Source organism: Megalobrama amblycephala, linkage group LG15 (assembly GCF_018812025.1).
Source record: "Megalobrama amblycephala isolate DHTTF-2021 linkage group LG15, ASM1881202v1, whole genome shotgun sequence".
NCBI classification, from domain to species: Eukaryota; Metazoa; Chordata; class Actinopteri; order Cypriniformes; family Xenocyprididae; genus Megalobrama; species Megalobrama amblycephala.
Window position 1 is genome coordinate 9,939,922 of NC_063058.1, and position 9,273 is coordinate 9,949,194.

Genomic DNA, 9,273 nt, shown 5'->3' on the forward strand with positions numbered 1-9,273 from the left:
ATTATAAAGCATGAATGAAATGCTGGGTTAAAAATAACCCAATTTAGGATAAATATGGACAAACCCAGCGATTAAATGTTTAACCCAAGTGGTTCTTAACTATTGTTTAAAAATGACTATATTGCTTGCTTAAAATGAACCCAAAATAGGTTGGAAACGAACATTTATTAATGTGTTAAATAAATGAACATTTATTACCAAGTTTAATAAATAATAATTAATAAACATTTATTAAATTGATTATTAATAAATGTTCACCTTTTGATTATTACTGTTGTCTCTATTAATTATGTATATGATTTTTTTATTTCCAACATATTTTGGGTTCATTTTAAACCAACAATATAGTATTTTTTAAACAATAGTTGAGTTCAATAAAACTGCCCAATCGCTTTGTTCATATTTAACCCAACTTGGGTTGTTTTTAACCCAGCATTTTTAGATTGTATGATTGCTGATTACTTCACATTACCCCACCTATACATTCCTATACTGTAACTTAAAGGATTAGTTCACTTTCAAATGAAAATTAACCCAAGCTTTACTCACCCTCAAGCCATCCTAGGTGTATATAACTTTCTTCTTTCTGATGAACACAATCTGAGATATTTTAATAAATATCCTGACGCATCTGTACTTTATAATGGCAGTGAATGGGACCCACAAGTATGAGCTGAAGAAAGTGCTTCCATCCACATCCATCCATCATAAACGTGTACTCCACACGGCTCCGGGGGGTTAATAAAGGCCTTCTGAAGCGAAGCAATTTAAAAAAAAAAAAAAAAAAAAAAATTTGTATTAAAAAAAAAAATCCATATTTATCAAGTTATGAAATAAAATATCTAGCTTCTGCCAGACCGCCTTCCGTATTCAAGTTACGAAGAAAGTGTAAACTGGCGTCGCGTCAGTTACACTTTTTCCGTAAGTTGAACAGGGAAGGTATAGGACGTAGCGTAAGCTTTTTGAACTGCAAGAGTTTTACACTTTCTTCGTATGTTGAATATGGAAGGTGGTCTGGCCTTCAGGATCATTTATTGTTTCCCTTTATTTCCTTATATTATCATTACGATTTCCCTGCATTTTTACAGTAAGTTACTGGGAGCACGGTTGCCAGCAAGTTGCTGTATTTCAATTTACAGTCATTGTACTGTAATGCAATTTACAGTATACAGAACAGTACTGTATTACTACAAAACAGTATTTTACTGTATTTTTACTTTCTAATTTGATTTACTTTACCACCATATCTATATTGATACATTATTGCTAAATAATACTACTTAGAATAATTACTAAAAATGTAGCACTGAAACCCTATTGTAATTGTTAGATTCTCTTTCGACAGGACCTGCTGCGGCTGAGGTGAGTAGGAGACTGAAGTCGTGGGGCTCGCAGGTGGAGTTCGCAGATTAATTCAGAGAGGTGTGATTATTTTTCGTTCATTTGCGGCTGACAAGAGCAAGCTGCCGGATAATGATGTGTTGTCTCTCTCATTGATCTCGCTCCTTGCTTCGATCCATGAAGAGCAGGACAAGGCTGATGAGATCGATGATGTTTTTAATAAAAAAAATAAAAAAAACTGAGCGCCCGCTTGTCCTGCATATGATGAGTTTTTGGATGTTATGTCCTGTACCATGGCGAGATTAGATATGTCGTGGACACGCGAGAAGTCAGAGCCCCTTCGCGGTCACCTTGTTGTTTCCTGTTGGTACATAACTGTCACACTTTGGCTGAGTTGTAAGGTTACCAGGACTGATCTGCTCTCTGTGAGCCTCCGTGGTGACTACTTTGTTTTAACAGGGTGTGTTTTACTAAGCTTCTGTGTTTTAGACGTTGCTAGGCCAATATTAGAGGCCTCTCTCTGTAGAGCTCCACCTACTGACGATGATGAGTTGTTAGGCTTTTTAGCCTCCTTAGCTGTTATTATAGGAAGCGCATTAATGCTTGTGAGGCCCCTGCTTTTTCTAGCAGTGTTGTCAAGTTGTTAGGTTCTCTTTGAGCCTCCTTGGCTACTGCATAGAATCTGCTAACAGAAGCATCATGCTGCATTGATAGCAGTGTTTTTATTTCTTAGCGTTGATAGGTCTTCTCTCACTGGAGTGATATTTTTCTGAGGTCTATGCTCCCCCAGTGCTGTTTAGATATTAAGTGAAAGTGGTTGGCTCTCTGTGAGCCTCCTTACAGGATGTTGTTAGGTCTTCTCTCGATTTAGAGAGTTGTCTTTTGAGACCTCCGCTCCTAGAGCTTGGCTACGTTTGCTAAGTCGTTAGGCTTTCTCTGAGCCTCCTTGGCTACTGCGGGTGTCGTCTGGCCTCCTCTCACTAACGAGAGTTATATTTAGGTCTCCGCTCATCAGGACTCCACCAGGGCAACAGTTTGAGTTGAAGGCTCGCTGTGAGCCTCCTTGCTAAACATCCTGAGTGTGGGGCATTGTTAGGCCTCCTCTCAAGTCGTTCTGCTGAGGCCTCTGCTCCTAGAGCTTGGCTATTATTTGCTAAGTCGTCAGGCTCTCTTTGAGCCTCCTTGGCTATTATGAGCATCATTAGGCCTCCTCTTGTTTGTGAGAGTTTTTGCTTTTTGAGAGTTTTTATTTAGGCCTCCTCTCTTTAGAGCTCTGCCACAATAGCAGTTGTGGGTTGTAGGCTCTCTGTGAGCCTCCTTGCAAGACATCCTGAGTGTGGGGCGTTGTTAGGCCTCCGATTAGATAGTCGTTATGCTGAGGCCTCCGCAACTAGGGCTCGGCTATTATTTGCTAAGTCGTCAGGCTCACTGTGAGCCTCCTTGTCTAATTTGAACATTGCCATATCCCCTCTTATTAGTGGGAGTTATCTTATTGAGGCCTCTGCTCTCTACAGCCCCACTAGGGTAACAGTTATGAGTTGAAGGCTCTCTGTGAGCCTCCTTGTAAGCTATCCTGAGTGTGAAACGTTGTTTGGGCCTCCTCTCAATAGGAAAAATCGTTGTGCTGAGGCTTCTGCTCCTAGAGCTCAATTATTATTAGCTAGGTTAACAATTACAAGTTGTAGGCTTTCTGTGAGCCTCCTCGTTGGATATCTTGTGTGTGGAATGTTGTTAAGGCCTCCTCTCGATAGGAGAGTCCTTTTTTCCGAGGCCTCCGCTCCTAGAGCTCGGCTTTTGTTAGCTAAGTCGTCAGGCTCTCTGTGAGCCTCCTTGGCTAATATGAGCATCGTCAGGCTTCCTCTCATTTAGAGACTTACCTTTTTTGAGGCCTTCACTCTCTAGAGCTCCACCTGGATATCAGATGTGGGTTGCAGGCTCTCTGTGAGCCTCTTCGCAGGTTTTCCTGAGTGTGGATCGTTGTTAGGCCTGCTCTCAATAGGAGAGTCATTATGCTGAGGCCTCCACTCCTAGAGCTCGGCTTTTGTGAGCTAAGTCGTCAGGCTCTCTGTGAGCCTCCTTGGCTAATTTGAGCGTCGGCAGGCCTCCTCTTATTTTAGAGAGTTGCCTTCTCTGAGGCCTCTGCACTCTAGAGCTCCGCAGGATATTAGTTACAGGTTGCAGGCACTCTTTGAGCCTCCTTGTGAATTGTCCTGAGTGTTGAACGTTGTTAAGCTTCCTCTTGATAAGAGAGTCGTCATGCTGATGCCTCTGCTTCTAGAGCTCGGCTAGGTGGTAGGGTAGCGTGCTAGGTAGTTAGGTTCTCTTTGAGCCTCCTTGGCTGCTTATCTCAGTTTGAGTGTGTTAGGCCCCCTCTCAATCTGGGAGGTATTATTTAGGCCTTCACTCTGCAGAGCTTAGTGGGCCAGCTGGACTCAACCCGGCACTGCCCTTGGGTTAGAGTGTTGTCAGGCCTCTTGCTGAGGCCTCCTCTCTCCAGGGCTGCTTTCGGAAATTGAGTGTTCTAGGCTCTCTGTGAGCCTTTTTGGAATCTGGCCTGAGTATGAACGTAGCTAGGCTTCTTCTCTTAGAGTCTTCCTTGAGGCCTCTGTTCTTGAGAAGCTCCTGCCTGGTTGTCACTGATGTGCATAGGGATGACTTAGCTCAGCCAATAAGGCATTCATCCCTTCAGCATGGCAGCATGGGTATTTCGTTCACCAAAGCGACCCCTAAGGGATGCAGCGTGAGTTTCCTTTCGAAAGAGAAACGTCTCAGGTTCCCTGAGAATAGGGAATGAGATGCTGCATCCCTTTGCCATGCTTCAGGCATTCCTGCTCGTTCTCCTTCAGACATGAAGTGGGTGACGTTATTTCCATGTGCCCTTTTATACTCATGTACACACCTGTGGTGACGTCATAGGCTACCGCCTGCCAATGTCAAGTTCATTGTTGTGTTTAGACACTGTCATACCGAGGCATTCCCCATAGCAACCCCTAGGGGACGCATTCGTGAGCCATAGAATTGCTGAAAGACACTGTTCTCCTATGTCTGCCATTTGGAGATCATTGATTGTAGAAACAGAGCCAATCAACAAAGGGAGCCCTTTTTGTTCTGTTGACTTTAGAAAACAGATAGTCAAGCAACGCCTCTCTGACTGTAAGGTGTAAATTCGCAATCTTTATCAGGAAACTCAGACTTGCGGAGACATCCCAAGGTGCAAAGCACCACAGGCCATAAAGAAACAATCTCCAGGAAAACCCCCCTCTCTCTTGATTATGCATTTCAAAAGACATTCCAGGGTTTCTTTTAAATCAACAGTAACTTCAATTAATTCACTTTGTTTTAACAGAAAGAGTCTCAGGAGTCCTGCCAATGATAAGAACTAATCACCAGGAGTAGCATTAATTTAGACATATGTATTATGCATGTCTGTATATAACCTGTGGAGTTTTTTTGAAAAGTCTACCTCAATTATGGGAAGTATATGCTGTTTGGTATCGTTGTGATGGATGAATGATTTACAGTATTTTGATGCAAATGATTTGTGTAAGATGTATCACATTTGAACTAGGAAAGTTAATTTCTCAAAGTGCTGACCAAACTCTATAAAGTTTGAGAACAAAGGACCAGTTGGACATGCTAATTACATGCGAGACATAGAAGAGTTGGGCTTAGGACCTGCCCAAATCCATATCTGATTGGTTAAAATACTCTAAAGGGTGGAACCGACATACCTGTTTAAAAAACAATGTCATGCATTGTTTTGCTGCTTTTTGCCTTTGCTTTCGCAGATTCGTGCAGACCTACCATCATCCTGCCTGCACATTATACCTCTTCAAGAGCTCACTAAAACTCATCAACACCCCTGTACGAGTCGGCGTTTGACTTCGCCAAAGAAAATACTCTCAAAGTCCTCTGCTTCTGTAATGATGGGTCAACGGCTTGAGGATCCATTTGCAGCGTCTTTATTAAGACAAGACAGCACAATACAAACAGGGACAAAGCAGTAGCGTAAACAGGGACAGGCTTGGGTCGAGACAGGCGGCAATGAATCAAGGTCTTACAACAGGCAGGGATCATGGCAGGCGGCAAGCAAACAGAGTCCAGGAAACAGGCAGAGATCAGGGTCGGCAGCAAAGGTTCACAGAGGTAAGGCAGTCCAATCGATAACAGGGAAACAGTCCACAAGAAAACGCTCAGAAATGATCACCAAGGCAAATCAAGACTTCGTGGTGCATGGATGCGTGTGTGAGTGTTTTATGGAGTGAGTGTGATGTGGTGCAGGTGTGTGCGCAATCAGTCCCAGGAATGAGGGCCTATGGGTAATGTAGTCCAGATAGGAACAACTCAATATTCCGGTGACGGCTCCCTCCAGCGGCCGGGATGAAGAGCCGCGGGAGCCGTGTTCGTGACAGCTTCCAGCAAATCCTCGAGACACAGAGAGAAATTTACGCAACAACGCGTAACCCGGCAACCAACCCGAGAAGATTCCTTCCTGCAAAGCCAATAACCCACTCATCATTGAACGCTGTCCCTCAGAATTCTTGACCGACCTCCAGCAAAGCAGCGCTGCAAAGATTCCTGCAACTACGTCACAAAGGGAACACATGCTTACAGGAGCATCCCACAAGCAAGTAACACATTCTCCTAAATTTTGCTGAGCTGGTGCAATTTTTATTAAGCAAACGAACAACAGTTGAATTGCTAGTGTATTAATTAGAGATGCTCCGATCAGCATTTTTGGGGCCGATCACCGATTACCGATCACCAAGATCATGATCTGCCGATTGCCGATCACTGCCGATCACAGAATGGCAGGGGAATGGGAATCTTTTATCTACAATCTAGCAGAGTTTGCACCATTTGTAGAAAAGAAACTAACTCTAAATTAACTGTATTGAGAAAAAAAAAAACTTAGTTTTGGATCTGATATAGTTGAGGAACCAACTATATCAGATCCAAAAAATAAAATAATGTAAGCTACTGTATGCCAATGCCATCCTTCCTAAATAACAAAGCAGAGAAACAAGGAGGCCAAGCAGATAGTTACCAACCAAATGGATTCCATAATTCTGAACGTGATATCTTCGTACTATCCTTGCTGTATGGTTCACGTCGTTTAAATGCATCACTCAAGCCTCGTTTACACTGCACGCGTGTGCGGTGCGGCTACAGGAGCTGATACGCGGCCACTCTAGTCAATGCTCGCGTTTACACCAGCCGCGCCGCTTCGCTAAAGATAGGCGCCTCGCCTATTTTTGACGGACGCTGCATCCAAGACGCGCAGCTCAAATACAAAATAAAGACGTAAAGTTAGCCGTTTGCAATGTATGTCGTGATGAAATCCCTCGAGGTGGAAGCAAGCAACGTCATTTTAACACCACTAACATGATTAGGCATCTTAGAACACGCCATACAACTGAATATGCCGAGTATGAGAAACTAAACCAGCCGAAGCCAACAACATCCCCATCCCTCAACCAGCCGACTGTGTGTGAAGCCTCGTTTACACTGCACTACATTGCAAACGGCTAACTTTGCGTCTTTATCGGACACTTTGAAAAACTTCCAAACGGGAGAACTCATGTTGCCACTGACAAGCTCCGCTCTGCTGTTGTGTACCTGTGCGCCGTGCATGCATGTGTGAAAAAGTCGCGCGAGTAATTTACGTCACGTGATCGGCTTTTTTGATCGGCGCTTTTGGAGTTCGCCGATCAAGCTATTTTTAGCCAATATCGGCCGATCATGATCGGTAGCCGATCAATCGGAGCATCACTAGTATTAATTCTCTCAGGTTGTGGTCGAAGAATAGCGTTTAAATCTAGACAATTGGGAATCCATTCACTTTGTTAACAATCTCATCATTTCCCTGTAACTGTACGAATGTGTGTGTGTTTTCATTAGATTAGTTTGTGTGTATTAGAGTGTTACAAGGAAGACGAAGGAAGACGCTCCCAGGAAGACGAAGACGAATATAGAAATCCAACAAGGTTTATTTACAAGACTTAAAGGTAATCCAAAAACGTAACAGTGTGCTACAACACGAGTTAACACAAGCAATACCAGACAACAAAAGAGTGAAAAGGCAGGAACTTAAATATAAGGCAAATGAGGGAACTAATAATGAACACTTGTGATGATTAAATTAATTACCATGACAACTAAAAGGTGGCAGGAAAACAGAACAAAAGGAAGACATGTGACATATGAAAACAAACTAAAAGCTAAAAGTCCATGAAACTAAGATGAACATAACATAACTGTAACAGAGTAGTTTAATAAAGTCTTGTTTTGATTTTTTGCATACATCACTGTCTTGTGCAGTGTACTTAAAAATTACTGCCTTAAACTTAAGATTTTTGCTACCTTGCTCATATCAGTAATCATAACTTTATATTATTACCGTTGGCCACGGGATAATATTTTGTCCAGAATTGATAAAATAACCTAACCTCAATTTTTCGTTGGACGGTTGATAAAGTGTTAAATATTAATTCTGAATCAATTACAGTTTAATTTGGTTCTTATTCACTGCAATTTAATAACCTTTGAGTTATAATCGATCCAATTAGCCCTTACAATTATGACCACTGACAGGTGAAGTGAATTGCTAATATATTCAATATATTATCAAAAACCACAGCCAATCAGAAGAGAGGCTCTCTCTCAGCAAGAGCACAGCAGACACAATGAAACAGGCAAGTACATAGTAAAATTCACAAATATTACACCATTTAAACATTATTTAAAGTACAGTGCAAAGCATAAAAGTGATGCGATCTGGGAAAACCCGTCGGATGTCGCAATGGAACGTTTTCAGTAAAGTAAAAAATAGGTCGAATGTCATTTTTTTTTTTTTTGTCAAAAATGGGTTTTCTTAAAATTATCATTCTATAACATCTTGTCTATCATCTCTGAAAATATCTTGGCAAAATTCTTCTGTTAAGTGCAGAAAAATAGCGATTTCTAGTGGCAAGGCTGTCTGTCTCTAACGTTGCCATTTAAAGGTGGTAAAGAGGATGTTTTGTTTTATACATTTTTGCAATATTACTTGAAACTGTCTTTACTAAGTGATAAAAGACTATTTATTAGGTGCACTGAAAGGAATATTATTAATATACATCATCTGTGCACGAGGTAGGGCCTTAAAAACATCAGCCAATCGTTTACGCGATCATCGCGTAAACGATTGGCCCTCTGGCTTGTCAATCACTGCCATGACGTTCCTTGTGAGAGACGCGCGGCTGCGCGCTCTAGTAACTTTCAACACTATATGCGCCGCATGCAATGTTTTTGTCAGGAGACAGGAGTAACAACTGCAGATTATGAGGTGAGTCCGACATAATGAATCCACTAAGTGTGTGCGCGGCTTAACAATTGTAAGGCCGATTATGAATGTAAATTGATACTTATGACTGATCGCGCTCAAACGCGTCCAGTCAGTTGCTTTCAGTCTGCGATTACAGTCGGTGTTCAAATTCCATGTGAAAGTAATCTGCTTCAGGAGCAGGAAACTATTGCTGTATGTTGAGCATAGTCAGAATGTTTTAGCTAGTCGTAAAATGTGCATCATTTCAAACGCTCATTTCAAAAACTCAGTCGACGAAAACATCCTCTGTACCACCTTTAAGGGTGTACTCACACTAGGCGCTCTGAACCGTGACGGAGCGCATTTGACCGCCAAAGCCCGGTTTGCTTGACAAGTGTGATCACTCCGTTCAGTGCCCAGGCGCGGTTCGTTTAGCCGGCCCTGGCCCGCTTGGAAGAGGTGGGCCAGAGTGTGGTTCGGTTTGGCTCGAGCACGGTTTGCATGCATTGTGAGCGCTAACCGTGCCCGAGCACAGAACAGTTACTACTTTTGTGTGCGCTACTGTCATCATTACGATGGTAAACATCTTTATTACTACTCTGATAGTAAACGTATCAATTCATGTA